The following is a 24,879-nucleotide window of genomic DNA, read 5'->3' on the forward strand; positions in this document are numbered from 1 at the left end:
AGACTAAAGGAAAGCAGAGAGAGACTGCGACGTTACTTCAATGGAATTGCAGGAGTATTAGAAACAAGATAGGGGAGTTACAACTTAACGTACATAAATTGGACCAGAAACCGGAAATCATAGCGTTACAAGAGACCAACGGCCGGGCCAAGCTCGCGGGATACATTACGTATACCGACCCCAGCGAAAAGGGTACTGCGATCTTGATCCGCAGCAACGTGGCAGCTACACAGCACGTGACCACTCAGCGAGGCTGCGAACATACGCTTATCGAAATACACAGCAGAAGAGTAGGGGGTGACAAGAACATTTTCGTCCTGAATGCGTATTGTCGACCGTCCAGCAGGGTCATTGACTTTGAAGGCACCATATTAGACTGCATTAAAGAAGCAAGAACAAGACCGCTTTTAGTGCTAGGAGATTTCAACGCTGCCCACACAATGTGGGGTTACAAATATTCGTCCAAAAGTGGAAACCAATTGGTAAAAGCTATAGAGGATCACGACATGGAGGTGCCTAATGAACCGGGCGTAGCGACCAGGACAGGCTCTAGCACGGTCAGAGACATCACTCCTGATCTGACGTTAATTCGGGGGAACCTCGACGTTACTTGGCGTACCACGGGGGAAAATCTTGGCTCAGATCACGACATCATTTGTGTAACCCTCGGAGGGGACCGACATCAAGACGAAACTGGGTCAAGCCAACATCACAGACTGGGACCGGTTACGTAGAAGCGCAGCTAGTGAAGGCGCGGACGAGGACCAAGACACCAAGACGTATGAGGCGTGGGCCAAAAAGCAACGCGAGTTTGTAAAGAAATTCACGCAGAAGATTACTACAACTACGAAAGTTCCCTTCGCAGACAGCAGGCTTAGCCACATGTGGGCGGCCAGGCACTGTTTTACTCGAAGGTGGAAGAGGCAAAGGCATAAAAAGAAGCTTCGCAGAAGTATACATACGCTCAACAAGCAGGCGGCCAAGTATGCGGAGCAGCTATGCAGGGAGAATTGGATGAAGATGTGTGACGACCTGCAAGGCGCACTGTCCACAAAAAAGACTTGGAAGCTGTTGCGGCACCTCATAGATCCGTTAAAAAGCAAGAGCGCATGCGCTCGAGACCTCACGAGAACGACAACAGTTACGACGGGGACGGGGAGAAGCTCATTAGTGAACTCACAAGTAAATACCTCAAGACCGAGAAGAGCGGTAACCCGACTCACGAGTATGAAGGGGAAAGCAACGTCGAGATGGACGAACCCTTCACCGAGCTGGAGCTGGTTGCGGCCATTGATGAATGTAATCAAGGCAGCGCGCCGGGCATTGACGGCATTACATACAAGATGCTAAAAAATATGAGCGACAAAAGCCGAGCTGAACTGCTAAACCTCACCAACGCGTCCTGAGAGAAGGGTTCGTTACCAAAAGAATGGAAAGAAGCGGAGGTGCGTTTTATTCCCAAGCCGGGGAAACCACCCCACGTCGACAACCTGCGCCCCATCTGCCTCACGTCGTGTGTGGGGAAGGTGGTCGAGCGTATGGTTTTCAAGAGACTACAGAGACATTTGGACGTCACTGATAAGCTACCACCGACTATGTACGGATTTTGGAGGCACCTGAGCACGCAAGACGTCTTGGTGCAACTACACGAGCTAGTTATCAAGCAAGCGAAGCCTCATACGCCAAGAGCTATCCTGGCGATCGATCTGAAGGGGGCCTTCGATAACGTCACGCACGAAAGTATCCTCCGTAACCTGCGCCAAACAGGGTGCGGGAAGCGCACCTTCAAGTATGTGCAGGATTTCTTAACCAACAGAACGGCAACAATCAAAATTGGAGAGGAGAAGTCGAAACCAATATCCCTGGGAGACAGAGGCACCCCGCAAGGGTCGGTTCTTTCGCCGCTTCTCTTCAACCTGGCACTCCTCCCTCTCCCGACTTTGCTTCAAGACATAGAGGGCACAGATCACGCTCTTTACGCAGACGATATCACCGTGTGGACGTCGAGGGCAGGGTCGGAGAGTTGGATGGAGGAGACCCTTCAGAGAGTGGCAAAGACCGTGCACGAGTTCGCTCAATCGTGCGGACTCAGTTGCTCGCCCCAGAAGTCGGAGTTACTCGTCATCAAGCCCAGAAGAAAGCAAGGAGACCAAGAGAACATCCGCATCACCATCGATGGGGCGAACATAACGCCAACCACGCAAGCACGTATTCTGGGTGTCATCTTTCAGAACAACGGCAAGGCGGGGGCGTCGATAGACAAGATCAAGGTTTCAACGGAAAAAATTTCGCACATGATCAGAAGAGTAACGAACAGAAAAAGAGGATTCAAGGAGGACGATGCACTGACGCTCGTCCAGGCCTTCGTGACGTCGCGCATCGTTTACGCGGCGCCGTACCTGAAGTTACTCAAGAAAGACCAGGACCAGTTGAACGTTATTATACGGAAGGCAACCAAGATGGCGCTGGGCATACCGACGCACTCCTCGACCGACAAGCTCCTCGGTATGGCCAAGCACAACAACGTTGAAGAGTTAATAGACGCTCATCTGTCTAATCAAAGAGTCCGGCTCAGTCAAACTTCGGCGGGACGTCGCGTTCTTGCCAAGTTGGGCTGGCAAGAGGCAGACCGGAAGGAAACGGGACCGTTACCCAGGTTGTGGGCGCATAAAATCTACAGTAAACCGCTGCCTCGAAACATGAGGCCGGGTCGTAACGACGGCCGCAGAGCGGCTCGTATAGCGGCTTTGACGGAGACATTTGATCAAATAGAAGAAGAAGAACAGGGCGTCACTCTCTTCACAGGCGCTTCATTACCCAAGTTTTCATCGAAAGCCACGCTGGCAGTTACGACGCGGGATATGCTCGTAACCTGCCTCTCTATTGAGACGTCTTTTCAAGAGGTGGCAGAAGAGGCCGCGATAGCGCTAGCTCTCGCGCAGCCCAAAGTGGGAAGAATTGTCACTCACTCGCAAAAGGCGTATAACAGTTACAGAAAGGGGTGGGTGTCCCTTGCGGCCCTAGGAATTCTCAAAAGTAAACGCGACGTTCCTGAAAGGAAAGTTGAGTTGATATGGACACCGGCTCACTCTGGGCTGGAGGGCAACGAACTTGCCCACCACTTCGCCCGAGAGATGGAATACCGGGCAGAGGAAGGTGAGCCACAGTCCATTATTAGTTATAAGGACATTGCGAAATATTACAAGACGGAGAGGCGACGTTACCCCGATCCTCACAAATCGCTTACCAGAGAACAGCAAGCGATCTACAGGCAGATACAGGCAGGATCCTTCCCACACGCTTACCTTCAAAACAAGATTTACCCGGAAAGGTACGAAAAGGAATGTGATTTCTGCAAGGCGCAGTTAGGCACGCTCCAACATGTCATTGGAGTATGCAACTTCAACAAGGAAATCCCCCCACCTCTTACCTGCCCCACTACCCCACCCCATCCCTCACCCTCCCTTACCGAGCGATGGGAGACCTTGGTAACCAGCCCCGCCGTGGAAGACCAGCTCGTCCTGATCTCCAGGGGCCAGGCGGCTAGGGAAGCATATGGGTCCCGTGAAGAAGGAACCACTCCCATCGACGGCGTCTACGCAGACGTCGAGCTCGAATCAATAAAGTTGTTTCTCTCTCTCTCTTGCTTTCGCTTGCATTACTGAGGATAGCTTAGCTAAGCCGCAGCCATTTTTTTCTTTTCAGCGAACCTGCTTTTCCACGTCACTACACCCTTTCCACGAATCTATTTTCCAGTCGCGCCGATGCGGGGTTTTCCTCCGAACGGGACCATTAGCGCTTTTGCTTTAACTGGTGGTGGTGAAATACTTTACTTAGAGAAGGCCAAAAAAGAAAAGAAAATTATGTTGCTGCCGCTCCGTGGGGGGCCTTCCTGCTTCCGGTCGTGGCCTCCATGTCATGCCTGGCGGCGACTTCCACTGCCCAGGTCATAAGCCGTACTTTAATGTACGGCTCCGAGCTGTCCAAAGCAGCCTCCTACAGCTGCGGACTGTTCAAGTGCCAGGAGGCGGCGGCCGAAATTGCCGGGCATGAATAAAGAATGTGAGCATAGTCTGCTCGGGGGTGGCTGCAGAGCGTGCATTCCGGTGAGAATTGTCACCGATGTGAATGAGGGCAAGGCGGGCAGGGGAGAGAAAAGTGTGGGCGCCTGTAAATGGCCTCACGTGCTCTGTTGGAGCTTAGAGAGGGACTTGTTAGGGAGAGGGAGGGATAGGCGGGAGTTGCGGTGATAAACGTGATGAAACGGTGATGAAATGTGATGAATAGGCAATGCGTCGTTAGGCAGCGCCTTGATGTGTTCTCAAATCAAGGATTGACATCGGTCGTATTTCATGGCAGTTGGCTGCTAGGCGTTAACGTATTTCATTCATTTTCTCATTGCTGCTTACTAGTAGTAACAAGCAGATCTGTTTACAATCCACTCTTGTGAGAGAACTTACACTGCCTTTATAAAACCCAATTAGACGGCTGTACCTCTCACTTGCCGTAGAGATCGCAATTGCACCCTGACGGGGTTAAAATGGAAAAAGAACTGTATGTAAGTACAATCAATCTACGTTGACACCGAACACAGACCATCGGACGCGATCTTGCCCTACTTTGCTTCGCCTACAAACCACATTTAAGGAGGCAACCCTGTGAAACCCTATCACCTCGTACACAGCAGGGAGGCCATGATGACAACGCTCCACGCAATGTTGCAGCACCTCACCGACGGGGACAACATCAGTGTCGTCGCATACAAAGGTCCGCATTCCGAGTTTGTGTCATAACAAAAAGCATCATTATCTGCGCCACATGATTGGACGAAACTGCGGAAGCGGATGTCGTCTCGGTTGCGACTGTGAGCGACGGCAGGATGTCACTGAGTTGTGGTTACCGCGGCGAAGCGTCCATCGCCGCTATTGCTCTTTACCAACAAATGGAACTAGACCAATGCGAGAAAAGGAATATTCACCCACAACTTTTGTTGCCGATCGGATTCCACTGTAAAGGGGTAATACCAAGGGTGCTTTATTTGCCCATTTTACATCAAAAAATAGAAACTATAGTTAAGGATCTCTTTTCTGTACAATAAAGGCCAGAGATGTACTTAAATAAGAAAATATTGTACCAAATACGCATGGTTTTTAGTGACAGTGCGCCCGCTGCAGCCGTCGATCGCCGATGGTAAATAAAAGGCAGCTAGCTTGTTCGCATAACACTGCGTTTTACATAAAAGCTAACGGAGAGGAAAATTTGTGTCGACTCACTCGCTGCACATTGCGCGCTCCGTGCCGTGCTGAACCAAGACGCCTTGGCGAATTGCCGTCTGCAACATCTCTGATAATAAGTTGGCGCTGTTATCGGACGGTTGTGCAGACGGTAATCTATTTTTGTCATTCCCTTCATGCAGGCACAGCAAGAACCGCGAGATGCCGCAGATAGGTTTTAATTTATCTGCCGCCAATAAATAAAACGTATCAGGTAATAAACAGTCTTGGTGTGCTTTAATTTAGAGATGCGTTCGGAGACTTCGGAGAGGAAGTTTTCGTAATTAGCCATGGTACGAAGCGCAGCCATGCCCACACTGACGCCTGGAAACTCACCTGCAAACTAACTCACGAGCACAATGCAGCGCCACACCACCGCGACTATGGAGAGCCGTAAAGGACACCGAAAAACTGCCTCTGGCATGTCAAACGTGTCGGTGTAGCAGCGCGCCGCTGGCGACTGACCATCCGTGCACAAGATCGGTTTCGCGCTGGCAGACATTACACACGATCATCATGCAGGACACTTTAACAGCTATTAGAGAGCTCTAGTATAGGAAATGCACGTTTGCGCGGAGCAAACGCAAGTATTTTTGGGTCATCGCGCTTTGTTACATCATTCAACGTACGCAGACGACATAACTCTGATGATAGTGGCGCCATCCGGTTTGAATGAAGAGAACAATTTCTACTTCAAACCGGTGCTCGTTAGACCTAGGAGCTGCCGAATCGCCCAGCGAAATAAAACACAGCCCAATATGATCGTCCATTCAATTTGTTTTAGGCAAGATAAGACGAAACAAGAGACCAGTATCCAGTTTATAGCCAGCTCACGTGCCGAAAACCGCAGTAACTCATACGAGTTCACTTTGAAGCGACAGGCTCCGCTTCAAAGCGCACCGGCATGCTGGCTGTTCTTGGGCAATTGCTGCTAGAGGAGCGTACGCTATGTGCCTGTCGTCACCATCCGATTTCGTCGAACCTTTTCGCTGAAGCCGAACCGCGACATCCGCTTCCGGCGCTTCTACCAATCAGGTGTAGCCGCTGAGGTAGACTATGCGCTTTTTATTATGGCACAAACTCGGGATACGGGATCTGCACTCCACTCCAAACACGAATGCGCCCATAAGGAAGTAAAAAGAGAGTGAGCTGCCCTCGAGGGCGCCATCATTTAAACAGGAAGTGTGATTAAAGACGCCTTACTATATTTTGCACCTTTCTGTTTAGAGTGAGCAGTGCGCAGAAGAACCTCGATGTCATGCCCGGCTGCGCATTCAAGACGAGTAGCGCACCGACGATTGACACCACAATCGGCATCGACGCCTCGCAGAATACAAGACCGCTACACCGAGTCTGTGTTTGGACACCCATTCGCCACCATGTACTGAGTGAAAAAGTTTTCGCAGCTGCTTCGGGTTGTACAAGATAATTTCGCCGACTAAGTCAACAGGACTCTGAAGTTGTTCATTATGGAGTGACAAGATACGAGCGACGTCGACTCAGAAGCGAAGTGATGCATGTCGTGGTTAGAAAGCTCTTTTGTTTTAGCGCTATTATAGCCGTATTTTTCTACTCATGCATTTTATTTTAGGGCGAAAGTTTTAAATGCCCCATTATTTGAAAGCCCGTTGTGTACATTGCCGCACAAAAAGTCGGAGAACCATGGAGATGAAAAGGAGAGAGAGAGAGGAGAGACAACAATAGTTCCTACAGGTGTCGAGAATTAGGGCAGGTGGGTCCTGTGTGGCCCTCAGGTGGAGGCGACGTCCTGGGCCTCCGAAATCAGTGCAATTTGAGTGGCCTTGTCTGGCTGGATGAGGAGTTTGTCCCAGCTTTCCGCAGATGATGCTGGCAGGATGGACCGTGGAGGCAGGATATTTTCGCATCCCCAAAAGATGGGCGCTTGAGCAGCGGGCTATCCGTGGTTGCAATTTGGGCATGTGGTCTCGTATTCCCCATCGGTGATTAGTGACAGACTTGATTGTCTAAGAATCGAGTGCGTCTGCAAGCTACGGATCAGGGTGGTCTGTGATTGGTCGAAGCGGAAAACGGCGTCTCGTCTCTTTATGAAAATTGGTGATGCCGGCAAACGTGTGGGGGCTTCAGCGAAGACGCCTAGATCCGTTTGGTTAGCTGTCCGGATTGTTCATCCCTGGGCAAGTCGCTCGGCCCCTTTGTTTCAAGAGTTGCCCGCCTGGTCGGGTACAAAGATTTGGTTAATTTTGTGGTCGGGAGTGCAGCTGCGCAGGATGCGTGCGACCTGAATGCAGATGCAGTCTGCCGAGTTATTTAGGATTGCTCGTATTGAGTCAATGAGGGCTGAGCGCGTACGGCGGTCAGCGATGGCCAGCGCTCTCGCTATCTTTACTGCTGCGGTGGGGGAGGAGCCACGCACTGTGCCGGTGGAGATAAGGGCAGATTGTAGCGTGCCTGCACGGACCACGTAGGTTGCTGCATCTTGCCTTGCCGCGTCCATGTATGTTGCGTGTTCATTGGCACGATAGAAATCACCGAGTCATCGGGCTTTGTGTTGACTTCACGCGTCATATCGGCCATGCAGCATGTTCTTGGGTAGCGGTTTGACAACGAGGCGGCTTTGTCGTACACCTAGCCAGAAGTGGAGAGGGAAGCGATTCGAGCAGCTTCGGAGCGAGGAAACATTACAGGAGAGGGCGTCGCAGTCGAAAGGGCTTTTGAGTGCTACAGGGAAATAGGACTGCAGGTGGCGTCGGGAGAGAAACAGCGATACGTCGATTGGAAAAGTACCGGATTGAGGCGGAGCGTCCGAGGCAGCAGGCGCCAGTATCAGACTACTCGCCACATGACTTAAGACGCACCAGCAGCGCTCACGCGATAGGAGTTATGTGTCTTTCCGAATGGTTTCGCGGCTGCGTGTGCGTCATTGTCTCTTCAGACTGCCGTGTTGATGGTGTGTGTGTGTGTGTGTGTGTGTGTGTGTGTGTGTGCGTGTGTGTGTGTGCGTGTGTGTGTGTGTGTGTGTGTGTGTGTGTGTGTGTGTGTGTGTGTGTGTGTGTGTGTGTGTGTGTGTGTGTGTGTGTGTGTGTGTGTGTGTGTGTGTGTGTGTGTGATGCAGTGCGATGGAACGGCGACGACATCAATGTCTGTGGCCTGCGAGGCGACCGCGTCTACGTTAACAGGAAGACTAGGGCGCCCCCGAAGGTTCTCTATCGGCTCCAAAGCACGGCGGCCGATAAATGCTATACGACGGCTACAGAGGCGGGCTGCAACATCGACGATCACTGCTACGGTAAGAGCGCGGAAAGCTAGTCTGTAACGGTTGAAGCGACATGAAGACGTGGCCCTGCGCAAGCGAGAAGCGGACATGAAGCGACAGAAGCGTGCGGCCAACGTCGAGTTCTCGAAACATGAAGCATAAGCAAAGCTGCAAAGGCACGAACAGGATCCTCAGGCTTCAGCGCACTCGCGAGCAATGCATCCTTTCTGAAACATTTCGCCTGGTTGTTCAGTATCTGTGGGCGAAAGTGAGCCCAATAAAGAGTCGTTTTACAAACCACTGCAGCAAACGACGACTTTGACTGACGAATCATGGACACTTTGTTCTCTCTGCGCTATCGGCGTAATAAGGGCGGTCGGCGTCTCTGCAGCGGGTCGAGCGCGAGTCGAAATCGCGAACTATTGGACACCTTTAGCACACCGTGTTGATTAATGTTCGGGAGCCCGAACATCGGCAGTGCGGCCGGGCTGATTGGTGCCGATGCGGCGGCAGGCGCGCACGCTGATGCCGGGTACGTGGTGCCATCTGGCGCGTTCCAAGCGATCTCTGCATGCGCACCGACGACGCGCGGACTCGCCGCACTCCGGTAATGGTAGCACGGTACAGGTGGGTTCAGACACGGCCGGTCTCGAATGGGGCACGCGCGCTCTTTCATGCGACTTCGCATTCGCCGCGGGCGCAATGCGTTTGTTTCTCCGTGATTTACGCCGCCCGCCGCCGCTAGAGGCGCGGCGACCCTACCGCTGGCTCCACGCCTGCATCTGCGGCGGCGCGCTGTAGCCCGCGGGTTCATGGCGAGCGCAGCACCAAAATCAAAGGAAACAAAATGCAGATGCTTAAGCTGAGTATCTTCAACACAGTTCGCATGTCCACAGATTCTTCATCACAAACTTTGCTCGATGGAAATATTTAAAATGAGGAATCACTCTCCCATTCCTCACAATATATCGAGCATTTGTGGCTTTAAATCCAGAAGGAAATACTCTGATCACTTTTTCTCGTATGTCTCATGGTCAGTGACTAAATGACGAGTTAATTCTAAGGGGAAGAGAATGAAAACTCAGTCAACGAAAGTTTTGCGCTCGTCCCATAGAAATGTACTATATGGCGGAGAATATTCTCTACTACGTGTGAGCCGTACATCCGATAGCGCCGTAGCTGGTGGCTTGAGACGATACTTATAGAGTTGAAGTCAGACTCATGTACACTAACTTTGAACTGTCAAATAAATTGACTGCTGGGAGATATATATTATAGTACTTAATTACGCGGATATCGCTTTTCGCACGTCCTGGACTTATTTTCACCCTCGTATACGTCACAGTTTTCTTAAACGAGAGGCCGGTATGGATAGCTCAAAAGGAAACTAGCTACTAATGTGTGTGCAAGTGTCAAGAAGCGTTGTTCTCTGCTCGAAGCCAAGGGCACTCGGCATTTCCGCTTTTGTTTGTCAAACGAGAGGCCACCATATTTCTCTGGAATGAATGTAGCCGCGCGCAAGTCTACCTTCATGCTCAAAATTGTTGCAAGCACATTAGGCGTCTTATGTTTCAAGTTGCTTGTCACCTTTAAATTTTGCAAGGCCGAGAGCGACCGTCCTTCTGACCTTGGAGCACTACTTTTATCGCTGTGCCGCTCTGTTTGAGACACGAGTTCTCCCAATGAACAGTTTTCGAGTTGGAAGCAAGCTTTCTTGTCGTCATTCTTGCCTGACTAACGTTAATAGAAAGTAGCTAAAGCAGCCAGTACAAGCTGCGCATGCTGCCACAGATATTGACGCGTACTGAGTATTGCAATTTCAGAAATTATGTACGTCCAATGAGTGACTTCAGCTACCACAAAGACCATGTTGTCCAAGTATATTCAACCTGCGGCGTGTCCTGAAGCTGCCTAAAATGGTTGGTTCAAGTATCTTTGTAAAAGATCTGAGAATATGCAGTTTAATGTATAATTCCCTCTATTACCTTAAATTCAGGGACTTTTATCAACTTGTAAGCATTGCAAATCTTAATTATTAGTTCCCTACATTGTAACCTAAGCCAGCTGGTATAACGCGCATTGCAGTAAGATTTATTAGTGGAGCTCCTTTAGGTTGCGGAAAACTACTTTTTTGGGGTGCTACTTCATTTACTGAATGACGTGAGGAAAGTTCGTGCTCTCGGGAGGTTTTTCGAAAGCGATCACGAGGCTGCAGAAATGCAGGAGAATAGTGCAAAGCTGGAAGTCATCGCCTCTCAGATAATTCTGTTCGCTGGTGAAGGCCGATTTTATAGAGACAGATTGCAGTTCCAAACTAATTTTGCTTTGCTGGCAGTTTGTGCTTACAGTTACTGTCAACAACTGACTTAATTTTTGCGTTGTCTGCGGGTGGGACGGGCGGTCGCGGGACGCCGCCAAACTTCAAAATGCCTTTCCCAGCGGTGATCTTGGACGTCACGTGCGTGCAACATGCTCTGTTCCTGCGGCCAGGGTTGGGTTTAGTCTGTACCCGTTGCTTTCGCGAATTACATAATGTGTTTTCCTGGGGAGCACCACGAATTCTTAGTGTCGCTGTTGTGCAAAAATAAAGCAGCTGCGCTTGAAATTTCAGGAGCTATATTTACGCTGCAGAATCCTTTACTCTCTGAAACGTGCCATCCAACTGTTACACGTCGCATATCATTCTACACACTCATTCAGACCTGCCGGAAGGCGAACTACAGAGGCTGATAGACGCGCGTTTTAGCCAAATATAAGGGTATAACGTGTTGACGTCTGTGCTCGAAGCATACATTCGACCATGCACACTCGGGCTAAAGAAGAGAGCGCGCAAACGTTAATCCGTTGTTTACGATTTATCCCATGGCAAACGGGCTGACTAGCCTCTTTGCGTAGAGCGTAAGAGGTAAAATATATAAAGGCTTGACGGTTACCACTGACGCGGGCCGAACTGGCAGCGAGCTCACGGTCTCCTTCCGCGTGAATGGCGGTCGCAGCGGCGGAGCGGTGGGGCAGACGCGACCCCACCGAGGTGCGGCGGGAGGCGGAAACGGAACCCACTGCGAAGGCCGTAAGTAGAAAAGCGCCCCCCCCCCCTTCCTCGAGACAGGCCGTGGTTCAGACGAGCGGACAGGATCGCGGATGGTCCGGGCGCGTCAGCGCTGTCAATACCACCTAGATAACATTACAAGGCCCCCGCATCACCTCCTCGCCAAGCGTCTACGTCACTGCTAAGAGATGCAGCGCGCAGCAGGTTGACGTGGCGCCATCTGGGAGAAAAGTTACTAAGTGGAAAAATTCTGTTCCCTCGATCGGATTTGGAATTATCCTGGCTTGGCTCGAACTTGGCTATTTTCTTGTCGCTTCAATTAAAACTCAAGAAAGCTCTTTCTTATTTTCTCCACGCTTATATTAACGAGTTTATAGTTTGAAATATTGCACAAATAAATGTCGTGTTAAGCCTTGCATCCTTGCTGTCAACTGCGGCTTTAACAATGTTTAATATCAAACTCTACTTGCGCTTGAAAGCTAATGCCAGTCCGCATCCTAAGTTGGTTGGAACACTGAGACAACCAGTACGCACATGGTCATGGTGCTAGCCGACGTGAATGTGTCGCGTTTTCACAGAAGAGCTCAAGAACTGTGCAAGCTTTTTCATCTGCAGAGGCTTCGTTTGCGTGTTTGAACCTGCGTAGCCTCAGTTATGAAATGCCTGGCTACTGCTGCGCCCCAGGCTGCAGATCAAATTATGATGGTGGTCCGAGTGTCCTCGTCTACAAGTTTCCTGCCGACGAGACGCAAAGGGCAGCATGGACTAAGGCTATTTCTTGCGAAGATTTTGTGCCAGCCAAGAACACTGTGGTAAGCGTCGCTTTTGGTGCTGTTTTTCATGATGCTTGCCTTAAACCTTTTGCTTCAGTAAAACTTCTTTTTAGCCTAGTTAGTGCATTTTGAACCAAGGAAAAGGAGCAGCACAAAGGCATGCAACCACGCAAGAAAGGACACGACACGAGCGCTGTTTTCGCGTTTTGTGCCGTGTCTTGTCCTTTCTTCTCTTGTGGTTGCATGCTTTAGCGCTGCTCCTTTTCCTTAGTTTTGTGCTTCACACGACATTTTTTTTATGGCTTGCTTCGGAGAGGGGACTTTTTCTTCACTTTCTTATTACTTCGCTTGCGGAGTTTTATTTCCCAGTTATTTCGCTTGCCGAATTTTGTAAGCCTGTCGCCCAAACCTAATGGACTTGTGGTTTTACTTTGTTTTTAGGTGTGTGAAAAACACTTTCAAACGAGTGACTTCGTCAGGTTTGCAACGTACACGGACGACAACACTGGAAACGTTATCGAAGTTCCGCTGCAGCGTGTCCGCCTGAAGCCAGCTGCTGTCCCGAGTGTGTTTCCCGGCTGCCCGATATATCTCTCTCAGCCACCACCTTCGCGAGAAGCTCCTGCAGAAAAGAAGGCCCGACTCGAGGCAGTGTCACTGCGAAAAGCGATAGAGCTTTCTGTTGCTGCTCAAGAGGAAGATCGCAGGAACAAAATTTGCAGTTTTGGGGAGCTGTGTTCTGCCCTTCCGAAGCATAAGACTTCTGACTTCTGGACTGTGGTCACTACGCAGGCAAAGGTTTTGTTCCTGGAGCTCTCCCTCGACCAAGCTCCCGCAGTGGGTTCGTCAGTGGTGGTTTTAGACAACCTGTCTGTTCAGGCGTTTCTCGGAGGGTCCCGTCTACACAATCTTGGAGACGAATGTGTGCCGCCACAAATGAAGGATTTAAGGAAGCTTGATAAAGTGCTGCAGTCTGTTGAAAAGCTGCAGAGTTGTGCTAGTGGCAGCGAAAAGGAACACCAGCTTCTCGCAACTGTGCTAATGCTCCTGGATGAGGTGAACAAGGATTATGAGCTCCAAGAACATCATGGATGGAACTTACAGGTACTGAAATTTGTGCGAAGCCAAGTCGAGCTTGTTTTGAAAAATGTGCCTGGATATCCACCAGATGTACTCGTGTTTTCAGGTCTGCTGTATACCATTTCTCCACATGCATACAGGTTCATCAGAAGCTCGCTTAAAATTAAGCTGCCGCACCCAGACACTATTCGACGACTGTGTTCGTCATGTCACATGAATCCAGCACTTGAAAAGCAAGATCCTTGTTTCTTGAACTATGCTAAAACTGTATTGCAAGCAGTGGCCGAGCATGAGCGCACTGTGACATTAATGATGGATGAGATCCATCTTCAAACCTAATTTGAGTACCAAGCAGGCTTCGTTACAGGTGCCGCAGCCAATAGTTCCGATCCGGCTAAAACAGCATATGTGTTCATGCTACAAAGCCTTTTGTCAAGCAACAAGGATGTTGTTCACATTTTGCCAGTCGCACAGATAGATGCAAAAGCACTGCATCTATTTTTGCACAAGCTCATTACTGACCTTGAGTCACTTGGATTTAAGGTACTAGCTGTTGTTTTAGACAACAATGCTATCAATCGGAAAGCCATGACATTTTTTGCTAGCCCCCCCAAAGCCAGTATAGTTTACACACACCCAGCTGATTCCTCTCGTCCACTGTTTTTCATTTTGGACCCTGTGCACCTTTTGAAGTCAATTAGGAACAATTGGCTAAACCAGAGAAACAGTGGAAAGTGTATATATTACCCTAATCCAAGCAGCAATGACCCAAAGCCACCTATTCTTACGGCATCGTTTAAATCTTTGTGTGATCTGCATGAGGCTGAGCAAAATAACCTTTTAAAGCTGGCACCAACACTCACACTGAAAGCACTGAACCCATCAACTATGGAGCGCCAGAACGTTAAGCTTGCTCTCAGGATTTTTAATGAATCGACAGCAGCTGCACTGCAATGTTCCGCTGTGCAACATGCTAAAGGAACAGCAGATTTCATAAACACCATTTTGACATGGTGGCGAATAGTGAATGTAAAGACACCAAGAAAAGGTGAACGCTTGCGTGATGAAATGCAGTCTCCGATTGCGTCAACAACATGTCCACAGCTTGAATTTTTGAGGAAAATACCAGAGTGGCTAGACTACTGGGCTAGCCTCAGACACGATGCTGGCCACCTGACGAAAGAAACTCACATGGCTTTTGGCCACACGAGCCACGCTCTGCAAGAGATCGCTTTATACTGCCTGGAAGAGCTGGGATTTCGGTATGTGCTCCTTGGAAAATTTCAAACAGATTGCCTTGAGGATAGATTCGGGAAGTATAGCCAGCTATCCGGAGCCCAGTACCATGTCTCGATCAGGCAGATTTATGAATCTGAGAACAAGCTAAGGCTTCAAAAAGTACTGGACATGCCTGATCTTGACATTATTGCAGAACCGATCTCCGTCATAAGTGTTGAATCACTTTGTGCACAGTTCAGTATAGCAGTGACCAATGCTGATGTAGCAAAAAAATCGACGATGATTCCCGCTGTTACGTATGTTGCGGGATACTGTGCCCATGCAACACTGAAAAAGCTCATGTGTATGTCGTGCAAGGACAATCTCGTCCTGGATAACACCAGTTTGGACCATGATGACACACTGCTCATTTCAGGCATGACAAGAGGAGGATTAAAGTTTCCAGAGATGTCGTAGTGAACGCTGTACTTTATACAGAAATAGTCCTTGACAAATTGAGGAGTGAGCAGTATGCATCCAAATTTCTGGCTCTTCCAAATCAGAAGGAGGCCCTTTTTTCTCTTGTGTCAACCATTCTCCACGATTCTGGAGACCTTGATACGTGTGATTCTGGTCATTCACCAGAAAAAGTTATGCACCATATTTTGAGTGCTGCTGCCAACACGCTGTTCAATAATCTGTGCAAAACTAAAAACAACACAACAGTGTCGAAGCGGCAGCGAAAAATGCAAAGTCTAAAGAGTTGAGGATTGATGACTGTATCGTTTAATGGCAAGTGTTTCTGAGTTAGCGGACCTTTCTTGCACACCTGATTACATTATAAAGATAGCTTTGTATTAAGGCATTTTATAATCTGTACATGTTCTTTTCATACTTAGCAACTGCAGCTATAGACCATTTGATAGAACTGTAGTGAGTGGTAACTTCAGTACCAAATTTTTTTCCCTTCTGTATGATGGACATGTAAATGCAAATGGGTATGTTTGTTCCTGTTTCATACAGTATGGCACTGAACAAATTGTACTGCATTCTTGTGTGCGCATCTCACCAATTCACACAACTTGGTGACAGCTATATTCTTTGTGTATGTGTGTGTGAGTGTGAAATGCTTAAATAAACTTTTTATTCACTGTATTCGTTGCAAATTTTTTTAGAAATGTTGCTGGTTTGTTGTGAAACATCCGTGCAACATGAAGTAGTATAGAATAACATATGAAGGAAGCTGACAGTGAATGCAACCAAGGAAAGCATAGGGGAATGTTCGATTTTTACTGAAGTGGCTATGAGTGGGAAGTGAATAGTGTAATCATTTTATGGATGCAAGACAACTGACTAGGAAGAATTAAAAAAAAGTCAAAGGAGCTACAACTGGGGCTAGTTGGAAATGCATTCTTGAAGGGGATAATAAGCGCTGTCAAAATACGAGAAGGGATGAACAAACAGGACAAAGCGCTTTCTAGCAACTGTTTATTCTATGAAGAAACATGAATATATATACACATGTTAACGTCAAATCATGGGCAGAAGAGGGAAGACCGCACCGCACTGACAAGAGCGATATGAAGAAATAAATAACATAGAATAGAAACGAACAACACGTGCCTTTACAACAGCCGAAGATTACTTATCTTGAGGTAGTTTAATTCAGTTCTCCCTAACAGCACCGAAGCGGAGCTGACGCATTGCTTATCTGGAGCAACATGCATAGCGAAGGCGTCGATTATTTCGCGTTCCCGCCTGTTCCTGAAGAATACATATTCTAATCAGAAACCGTTAAATACTAATATTACGCTGGCACAAAACACGCAGTATTTTAAGAAATGGGTGCTCGACGGGCAACCGGAAAAACCGCGTGTGGTGAGGCTGACTTCCAGGCACATCTGCTGTGTGTGACGTCACGGGCGCGTGCGGGGGCCTTGAGCTAGTCTAGGTGGTACTGGCGCTGTCCGCATGCCACGTGACGTGAACGCCACAGCTCTGAGCGACCTCTAGCGGGCGGTGCGCACTTTGCCGGGCCCGGACCGAGTGAAAAAGGATGGATGGATGGATGGATGGATGGATGGATGGATGGATGGATGGATGGATGGATGGATGGATGGATGGATGGATGGATGGATGGATGGATGGATGGATGGATGGATGGATGGATGGATGGATGGATGGATGGATGGATGGATGGATGGATGGATGGATGGATGGATGGATGGATGGATGGATGGATGGATGGATGGATGGATGGATGGATGGATGGATGGATGGATGGATGGATGGATGGATGGATGGATGGATGGATGGATGGATGGATGGATGGATGGATGGATGGATGGATGGATGGATGGATGGATGGATGGATGGATGGATGGATGGATGGATGGATGGATGGATGGATGGATGGATGGATGGATGGATGGATGGATGGATGGATGGATGGATGGATGGATGGATGGATGGATGGATGGATGGATGGATGGATGGATGGATGGATGGATGGATGGATGGATGGATGGATGGATGGATGGATGGATGGATGGATGGATGGATGGATGGATGGATGGATGGATGGATGGATGGATGGATGGATGGATGGATGGATGGATGGATGGATGGATGGATGGATGGATGGATGGATGGATGGATGGATGGATGGATGGATGGATGGATGGATGGATGGATGGATGGATGGATGGATGGATGGATGGATACGGCTGAACCCTTTACATCGGGCGGTGGCTCAAGCCACCTAGCCATGTCTTGTGAAATTTTACTCCTGTCTTGCTTTTAGCCACCAATCAGAAAACCTTCGCTTGGTTACTTCTAACCTCTTAAAATCCACTTTCCCTTCACTATCCCTAAACCCCAATGCCTTGGGTAAGTCAGCCCCGCTGCCTTCCACTGTAGGGTGAAGCCCTTTACAGAAAAGTATCAAGTGTTCAGCCGTTTCCGCCTCCTCTCCGCACGCAATGCACAAAGTCTCTATCTCCTGGTACCTGACTCTATACGTCTTAGTCCGCAAAACTCCAGTCCTGGCCTCAAACAACAAAGAACTTCCCCTACAATTATCACAGATATTTTCTTTCACAACTTCCTGTTTAAAGGTCCGGTATGTTTCCAGTGCCGATTTCTTCAGCATCCCTGTTTTCCACAAAGCTCTCTCTGTTCCTTTAACCTTTTTCTTAACCGATAATTGCTGATTTACCCCCTTACTGCTGTCCAGATATTTGCTTGTCAATTTTCTAGTTCGCTTTCTCCATTTCGTGTCAACATTCTTTTATACAGGTATCTGAAAACTTTCCTAGCCCACCGCTTTTCCTCCATCTTTCTCAATCGTTCCTCAAATACTATCTTACTGCTAGCCTCTCTGCTCTCGAAAGACGCCCATCCCATATGACCCTGTACCCCCTGATTTGGTGTATTGCCATGTGCTCCCAAAGCTAACCTCCCTACTCCCCGTTGCCTAATTTCCAGCCTTGCTTGAACATCTGGCCTCATACACAGGACCGCATTCCCGAAGGTCAGGCTAGGGACCATCACCCCTTTCCAGATCCCTCTTACCACCTCATACCTATTTTAATTCCACAGTGCCCTATTTTTCATGACAGCTGCATTCCTACTAGCTTTATTCATTAGATATTTTTCATGCTCTGTCAGATACTCAACACTGTTATTTATCCACACCCCAAGATACTTGTACTCATTCGCTACTTTTAGCACGAACTCCTGTATTCTATGCTCGCCGTCCTCTTCATTAAATATCATGACTGCAGATTTTTCCTTACTATACTTGAAGCCTAATCTATCTCCCTCTGTACTGCATATGTCTAACAACTTCTGCAGGTCTTCCTTGTTGTCAGCCATTATCACTATATCGTCCGCGTATATTAGTCCCGGTAATGTCTGTTTAATCAATTCCCCTTGCTTGAAAAAAGATAGGTTGAAGCCTAGTCCGCTCCCCTCTAGCTTGGCCTCCAAACCTTGCAGGTACAACATGAACAGCAAAGGGGAAAGAGGATATCCTTGTCTAAGCCCCCGCTGTATCTCTACAGGCCCTGATACTTTTTTTCCCATTTTATGAGCACTCTGTTACCTCTATATATATGTTTTAAAAGATTAATTACTTCATTTTCCACATCCAATGTGCCCAATATGTCCCACAAATGCTCCTGAGTAACGTTGTCATAGGCTCCCCTAATATCCAGAAATGCTAGCAATAAGGGCCTATGTTCCTTTTCCGCAATTTCTATACACTGTGTCAATGAAATTAGATTGTCCTGCAACCTCCTTTGTTTCCGGAACCCATTCTGTAGTTCCCCTAACACCCCCTCGTTCTCCACCCAAGCCTGCAGTCTACCTTTTATAATTTGCATCACCACCCTGTAAACCACAGATGTCACTGTTATGGGGCGATAGTTACTTACGTCTGCTTTGTCCCCCTTTCCCTTATATATCATGTTCATTCTACTTAATCGCCATTCATCGGGGACTTTCTCATCCACTCTCATTTTGTTCCCTACCTGTATTAATGTTTGCTTGGATTTTGGTCCTAACTTCTTTATCAACATAATCTGGATACCATCTGGTCCTGTTGATGTGCCACTAGGAACCTTCTTCTCTGCCCTTTCCCACTCTCCTTGCTCAAGTGAAGCTATTGCTGTAACCGGTCTATCCTCCTTCGATAAATTATGTACCACGTGCTTTGCTGAAAATTTTTCCGTCATCCTTGTTCCTATGTGTTTTATTGCTTCATCCCCTTCTAGTCGAATACCCTCATCTGTAACAATAAACCTTTGTTCTAGCCTAGTTTTATTACTCATTGCATTTAGATGTTTCCAGAATTTTTGGGCTGCTTTTCTATCCTTTTTATTTACTTTTGACATCCATTGGGCACCCTTTTTTCTAATTTTCTCATTAATCAAATAGGATGCGTCCCTTCTAAACTTATTGAAGGTATCACATTTTCTGTCTACTTCGGGTTTTGGTTTCCCCCTCTTCTTGGAATATCTGTGTTCCCTGGATGCTTCCTTGCGCTTTTCTATTGCCCTCTTGAGCTCCTCATGCCACCAACTCTTGGGTTTGCATCTTTTCCCTTTTAGCTTTACTCGCACCCTAGCTTGCTCTAGCTCCAGTAATTGAGTTTATTTTGGTATAAGTCAATTCTGTTTCACTATCCTCAAAAATTACTTTCTCGATTTGTTTGGCTGCTACTTCCAATTGCTTTTCTGAGTAAAAATTTCCCCCTGATTGTTCACCTTGCTTCAGTCCTACATTGCTTTTTTCTTCTGAAGCTCAACTTGATACGCTTGTGGTCACTACCTAGACTTCTGGAACCATCTTCATTTATGCTCATTACCCCTAATCTGTTTTACATCCTCTGTGACATTAGTGCATAATCTATCGTCGAGTGCAGACTCCCCGCCTCCCATGTTATGAGCCCTTCACACTTCTCGGTGCTGCTGCATACAACTAAATCATGCCTGTCACACATGTCCTGCAGCATGCTTCCTGTCGAATCCGTGTACCCTTCCAGGTCTTCTATGTGTGCATTCATGTCGCCTAATATAATTATCTCGCCCTGTCCTCCTAGCTCATCAATGTCGCTTGCAATACATTCTAACATTTTCCTGTTTTCCTCTTTGGCATTAACCCCTGTCCACACGTATACAAAGCCAAGGAGTGTTTGCTTGCCTGCCACTGTTCCTTTTAGCCATAAATGTTCCCTGCATCCCAGTCTAACCCTTTGAAAATTCATACTTTTATGAATGAATGCCCCAATTCCACCTCCCTTTCTGCTGCCCTCTGTTCTATTGCAATATTCCCATGCGTAGTCTGGGTTACAGGGTAGTTGCTCCATGTCTGTAAGATGTGTTTCCGCTAAACCATATACAATTAATTCCTCCTGTCTTAGCTGTTCTTCTATTTCCTCCCATTTCAGTCTATTCCTGCCACCTTGCATGTTAATGAAACCTATATCTGAATTAACTTGGCCCTGGCGCTTGCGTCTCTTTCTTCCCCTATGGTTCCATTGTCCGTTTGATCTTAATTCTTCCTTCTCTACACTGGTTCCTTCAGAGCTCTGGGTCCCCCAAAAAAAAGCTGTTGCCTGGCGACCTATCCTACTACCCGCCTTCTTGCCAGTGGCACCACCGTAGTGGATGCCATCCTGTGCAAAAGGGTGGGGCCTAACCTCGTACACTTCCCTGTTGACCTCCATCACCTCGTATCTTAGTCGTCGACTCAATAGCCTAATTACCCGATTAGTCTTCACGACCTTCCTTTCCGTTTCGTGAGCCTGCCTCTGGACCTCTGGGATTGTGCATATGGTCACATGCACACACTCAGAGGCCTCTCTAAGCCTACGCATCCCCACCTCCAACTGCGTCTCAAGTTTCTGGCTCCTCCCCTGCAGTACATCATTGAGACCAGCATGGATGACCACAAGGTGTTCGCCATCCATGCTGCCCACCACCACCTCCTGGGCTCTGGCCATTGCATCCACCATGCACTTTCCCGACTGAGCCTCCACCTGCACCCGTCTGTCTGCCTTCGCTGCCGTCAGAACGCCTCCCTCAACCCTCGCTACATTCGAGTCCCCGACCACCAGAACTCTCCTGCGCCCGCCTTTGCAGCGCCCTCTGGACTATCAGGCCTGCTCACTCCTCCTGTCGCGACTGCTGACGTCAGTCAGTTTTGACCGACGCTTTCCGCCGCGCGGAGGTGCCCACGCCGTTCTCGAGAGTAGGATTTGCTAAGCCTGACGAGACCTGTCGCGGCATGCTGGTGTTTCTATTCTGGACTGGTTCTGTTCGCGACTGCAGAAGACGTGTTTTTCTGTGTCTCTGAACTGCTGTGTTGTGATGTGAAGCGTTTCACTCGCTGAATGTTCGTGTAGTGTACGCCTGCAAACTGTCCTAATGGGGCGATGCTGCGTGCCCAACTGTCGCGGCAATGACGACAATGGGCCGAAGGTTCGAGTGTTCTCGTTCCCAAAGGATGACCGAAGAGCAAAGTGGGAGCAGGCTGTTCGTCGCGATGACGTCGATATCCGTTCTCTCCGTGATCCGAAGGTATGTGTACGTTTATACTACGTAATTCGAGTCGCTCCAAAAGCACCACCTCCAGCATGTCCGGTTCTTGCTCTACAATAATGATCTCTTGTGCGCTTTTGACTTGCCAGCCAGCGTAAGCCCTGATATTGTAACGGCTGTTTATTTCTGTTCTGAAATGTTCGCTTCGACTGCGGCGCTTTGTGGTGATGAGATACGCTATTTTTATAACGCCGTGCGCATGCCTCGAGGGATGTTTTTTCCAGAAGTGAAAATAATGGTCTTTTGTGTGTTTTTTACTTGCCAGCCAGTAAGACCCGATATTTCACGGGTGTTTATTTGTGTTCTGGAACGTTATAAGATCGCGCAAGTCATGAGTGATGTCGTTCTTTCCAGGAACGCCAGGACGTATTATCAGTTAACGCGCACGCTCGAAGTGATCTGTAGATTGTTGTCCAATGTATTTGCTGGTCAGCGCGCTTCATCGAGATTTTTGTAGCTTTCCTTTTTGTTTTGTGGCTTAGTAAATGAGGCGGATGTGGAGCACGAAGCCTGTAATATACCGTTTATTTTTTGTGAATGGTTTGCAGGTGAACGAGCTCCATTTCAAGGCCGAGTACTTAAGGACGACTACCACGTACACCGATCCAAGAACCGGCAGGACAGTAGAAGCTCCCATGGGCGCTACTCGGCTTACGTTGGACGCAGTGCTGACAATTTTTCCTAATGCACCTGCTTATTTGAGCGAATGCGCACCAGTGCGCCAGCAGCCAGAGGCAAAAAGGAAACGCCGCGAAGCATCGCATCTAGAGGAAGCTATTCGGCAGTCCATTTCATCGCACGAAGAACAAGAGCGTCAAAATAAGCTGCAGTCATATGAAGACTTTGTATCGCGCCTACAAAGCCTCGACCTCTCCACCTACTGGACTTCTGTAAAAGCAGAGCATGCTGTTCTCTTTGTTCACATAGAGGGTGAAGACCCACCAGACGTCGAACGATCTGTGATTGTTAGTAAGAACATGGAGGTTACGGCCTTCTGGAGGAACGTGAAAGTGCCTGTGAAGGACCTGCTCATCCCGTGTATACTGGACGATCTGCGCTGCCTTCAGACTGCACTAGACAGTATGAGAAGTTTCAAGGCTCCAGACGTTTGCGACAAGGATGAAAAAGTGAAGGCAAGTTTCAGCTTGCTTTTCTCTTTGCTGGACAGCCTCAGGTGTGATGATCTTTTGCCGCAAGAGAAAACAGAAGCGCTCGGCTTTATAATGAGCAACTTGACCTATTGCACAAGAAGGACCATTCAGCACGGTACTCTGCTGAGCTTTTAATATTTTCCAGTATTCTTTACACTGTTTCCCCACACGCCTACCGATTCATTCGCAGTGCTGGCAAGTTAGCACTACCACATCGATCTACACTCATGCGAATCTGTTCTCAATATAACGTCAACCCTGGAAATGAGCAGGACGATGAAGGGTTTTTACGTTATGTGAAGAAGCGATCAAGCCTTCTCAAACCGCATGAAAAGATCGTCACTATAATGATGGACGAGATCCATATTCAGCCGTACTTCGAATACAAAGGTGGATCAGTGACCGGGGCAGCTTCTAATTCTTGCGAAGCAGCCAAAACTGCGCATGTTTTTATGATCCCGTCCTTGCTATCAGCCCAGAAGGATGTCGCGCACATTCTGCCAGTATCTAACATTGACGCAGTCCAATTGCATGCAGCCCTAAGAAAGACAATTTTGGAGCTAGAGAATGCAGGGCTTACTGTCATCGCAGTAATAACAGATAATAATTCCATAAACAGAAAAGTGCTGTCCTTGTTTCTAAAACGCGAACAGTTGACATTGTGTACCCTCACCCAGTAGACGAATCAAGACCCCTTTTTTATGTAGTTGACCCAGTCCATCTTCTGAAGTGCATAAGAAACAACTGGTTAAACCAGAAAAATCTAGGAACGTGCATCTTCTACCCTGAATTTCCTAGCACATCTTCGTTAGTTCGGGTTAATGGAGCGTCTTTCAAAGCTCTTCGAGACATGCACGCTTCGGAGCAACACAGCGTCTCAAAGTTTGGTTATGGATTGAGCTACAAAGCACTGCATCCATCCAACATTGAGCGCCAGAATGTGAAGCTTGTTTTAAAGGTTTTTAGTTCATTTGTGGTGGAGGCTCTAAATATGCACGGAGACGAGCTTAATTTGAACTACGCCGCAGGGACAGCGCATTTCATTGACCTAATACTGAAGTGGTGGCATATCGTCAACGTGAAAAGCCCCTCCAAAGGCCGGCGCCTACGAGATCCGCTCCAGGAGCCAGTAAAAAGTTTGGCTGACAAGCAGATAGAATTTCTTAATAAATTCGTGGATTGGTTGGACGCATGGCGAGACATCAGGATGGATACAGGCGCACTAACCACTGAAACACATGCAGCGCTGCGGCTGACTTGTTACTCGCTTGTCGAACTGTGCCGGTACTGCCTTGAAGAATTGAATTTCGACTACGTGTTGCTGGGAAAATTTCAGACCGACAGTCTGGAAGAAAGGTTCGGACAGTACCGTCGGCTGTCGGGAACGAATTATCATATCTCAATCCAACAAGGCTTTGAGTCAGAGAAAAAACTGAGGCTACAAGACAGTTTGGTTTTGCCAGATATGCAGGAAATGCAGAAGCCATGTTCTGAAACACTTGAGGGAGCTCAGTTGTACGGCATAAAGGTGTCAGATCATGATATAAGAAATAAGAAATCCATTCTGCCGGTAATAACATACATCGCAGGCTTTTGCGCCCATGCCGCGTTAAAGAAGCTGCCCTGTCAGTATTGTGCCATGAATATTACGTCTGAGGACCGGGAAGTTCAACTTGAAAGGAATCTCCTAATCGAAAACCTCTCGAGAGGCGCTCTCAAGTTTCCTCAACCGGCTGTCGTTAATGCGGTTCTACACGCCCACATTGTCTTGAGAAGCTTACCAACAAAGCGAATGCTGCACGTTTTCATGCAACACATAAACAGAGGGAGCTACTTGTGGCTGTCACAAGACATCTTTGTGAAACAGAGGATTTTGATGTCTGTAACAATGGTCACCATCCTGACACTGTGCTGACGAACATATTAGTGGCAGCAGCAAACACTCTTCTGAAGAACTACGTTTCCATGAAGTCTGATGTTCTGAAGAGTAGAAAAAC

The 24,879-nt window shown here is 48.2% G+C and overlaps 1 pseudogene; it reads left to right on the forward strand.

The window, feature by feature from the left end:
• Positions 1-21,557: 21,557 nt before the first annotated feature.
• Positions 21,558-24,616, forward strand: LOC144110205 (uncharacterized; annotated as a pseudogene).
• The last annotated feature ends 263 nt before the right edge of the window (positions 24,617-24,879 follow it).

This window comes from Amblyomma americanum, chromosome 11, assembly GCF_052857255.1.
Source record: "Amblyomma americanum isolate KBUSLIRL-KWMA chromosome 11, ASM5285725v1, whole genome shotgun sequence".
NCBI classification, from domain to species: Eukaryota; Metazoa; Arthropoda; class Arachnida; order Ixodida; family Ixodidae; genus Amblyomma; species Amblyomma americanum.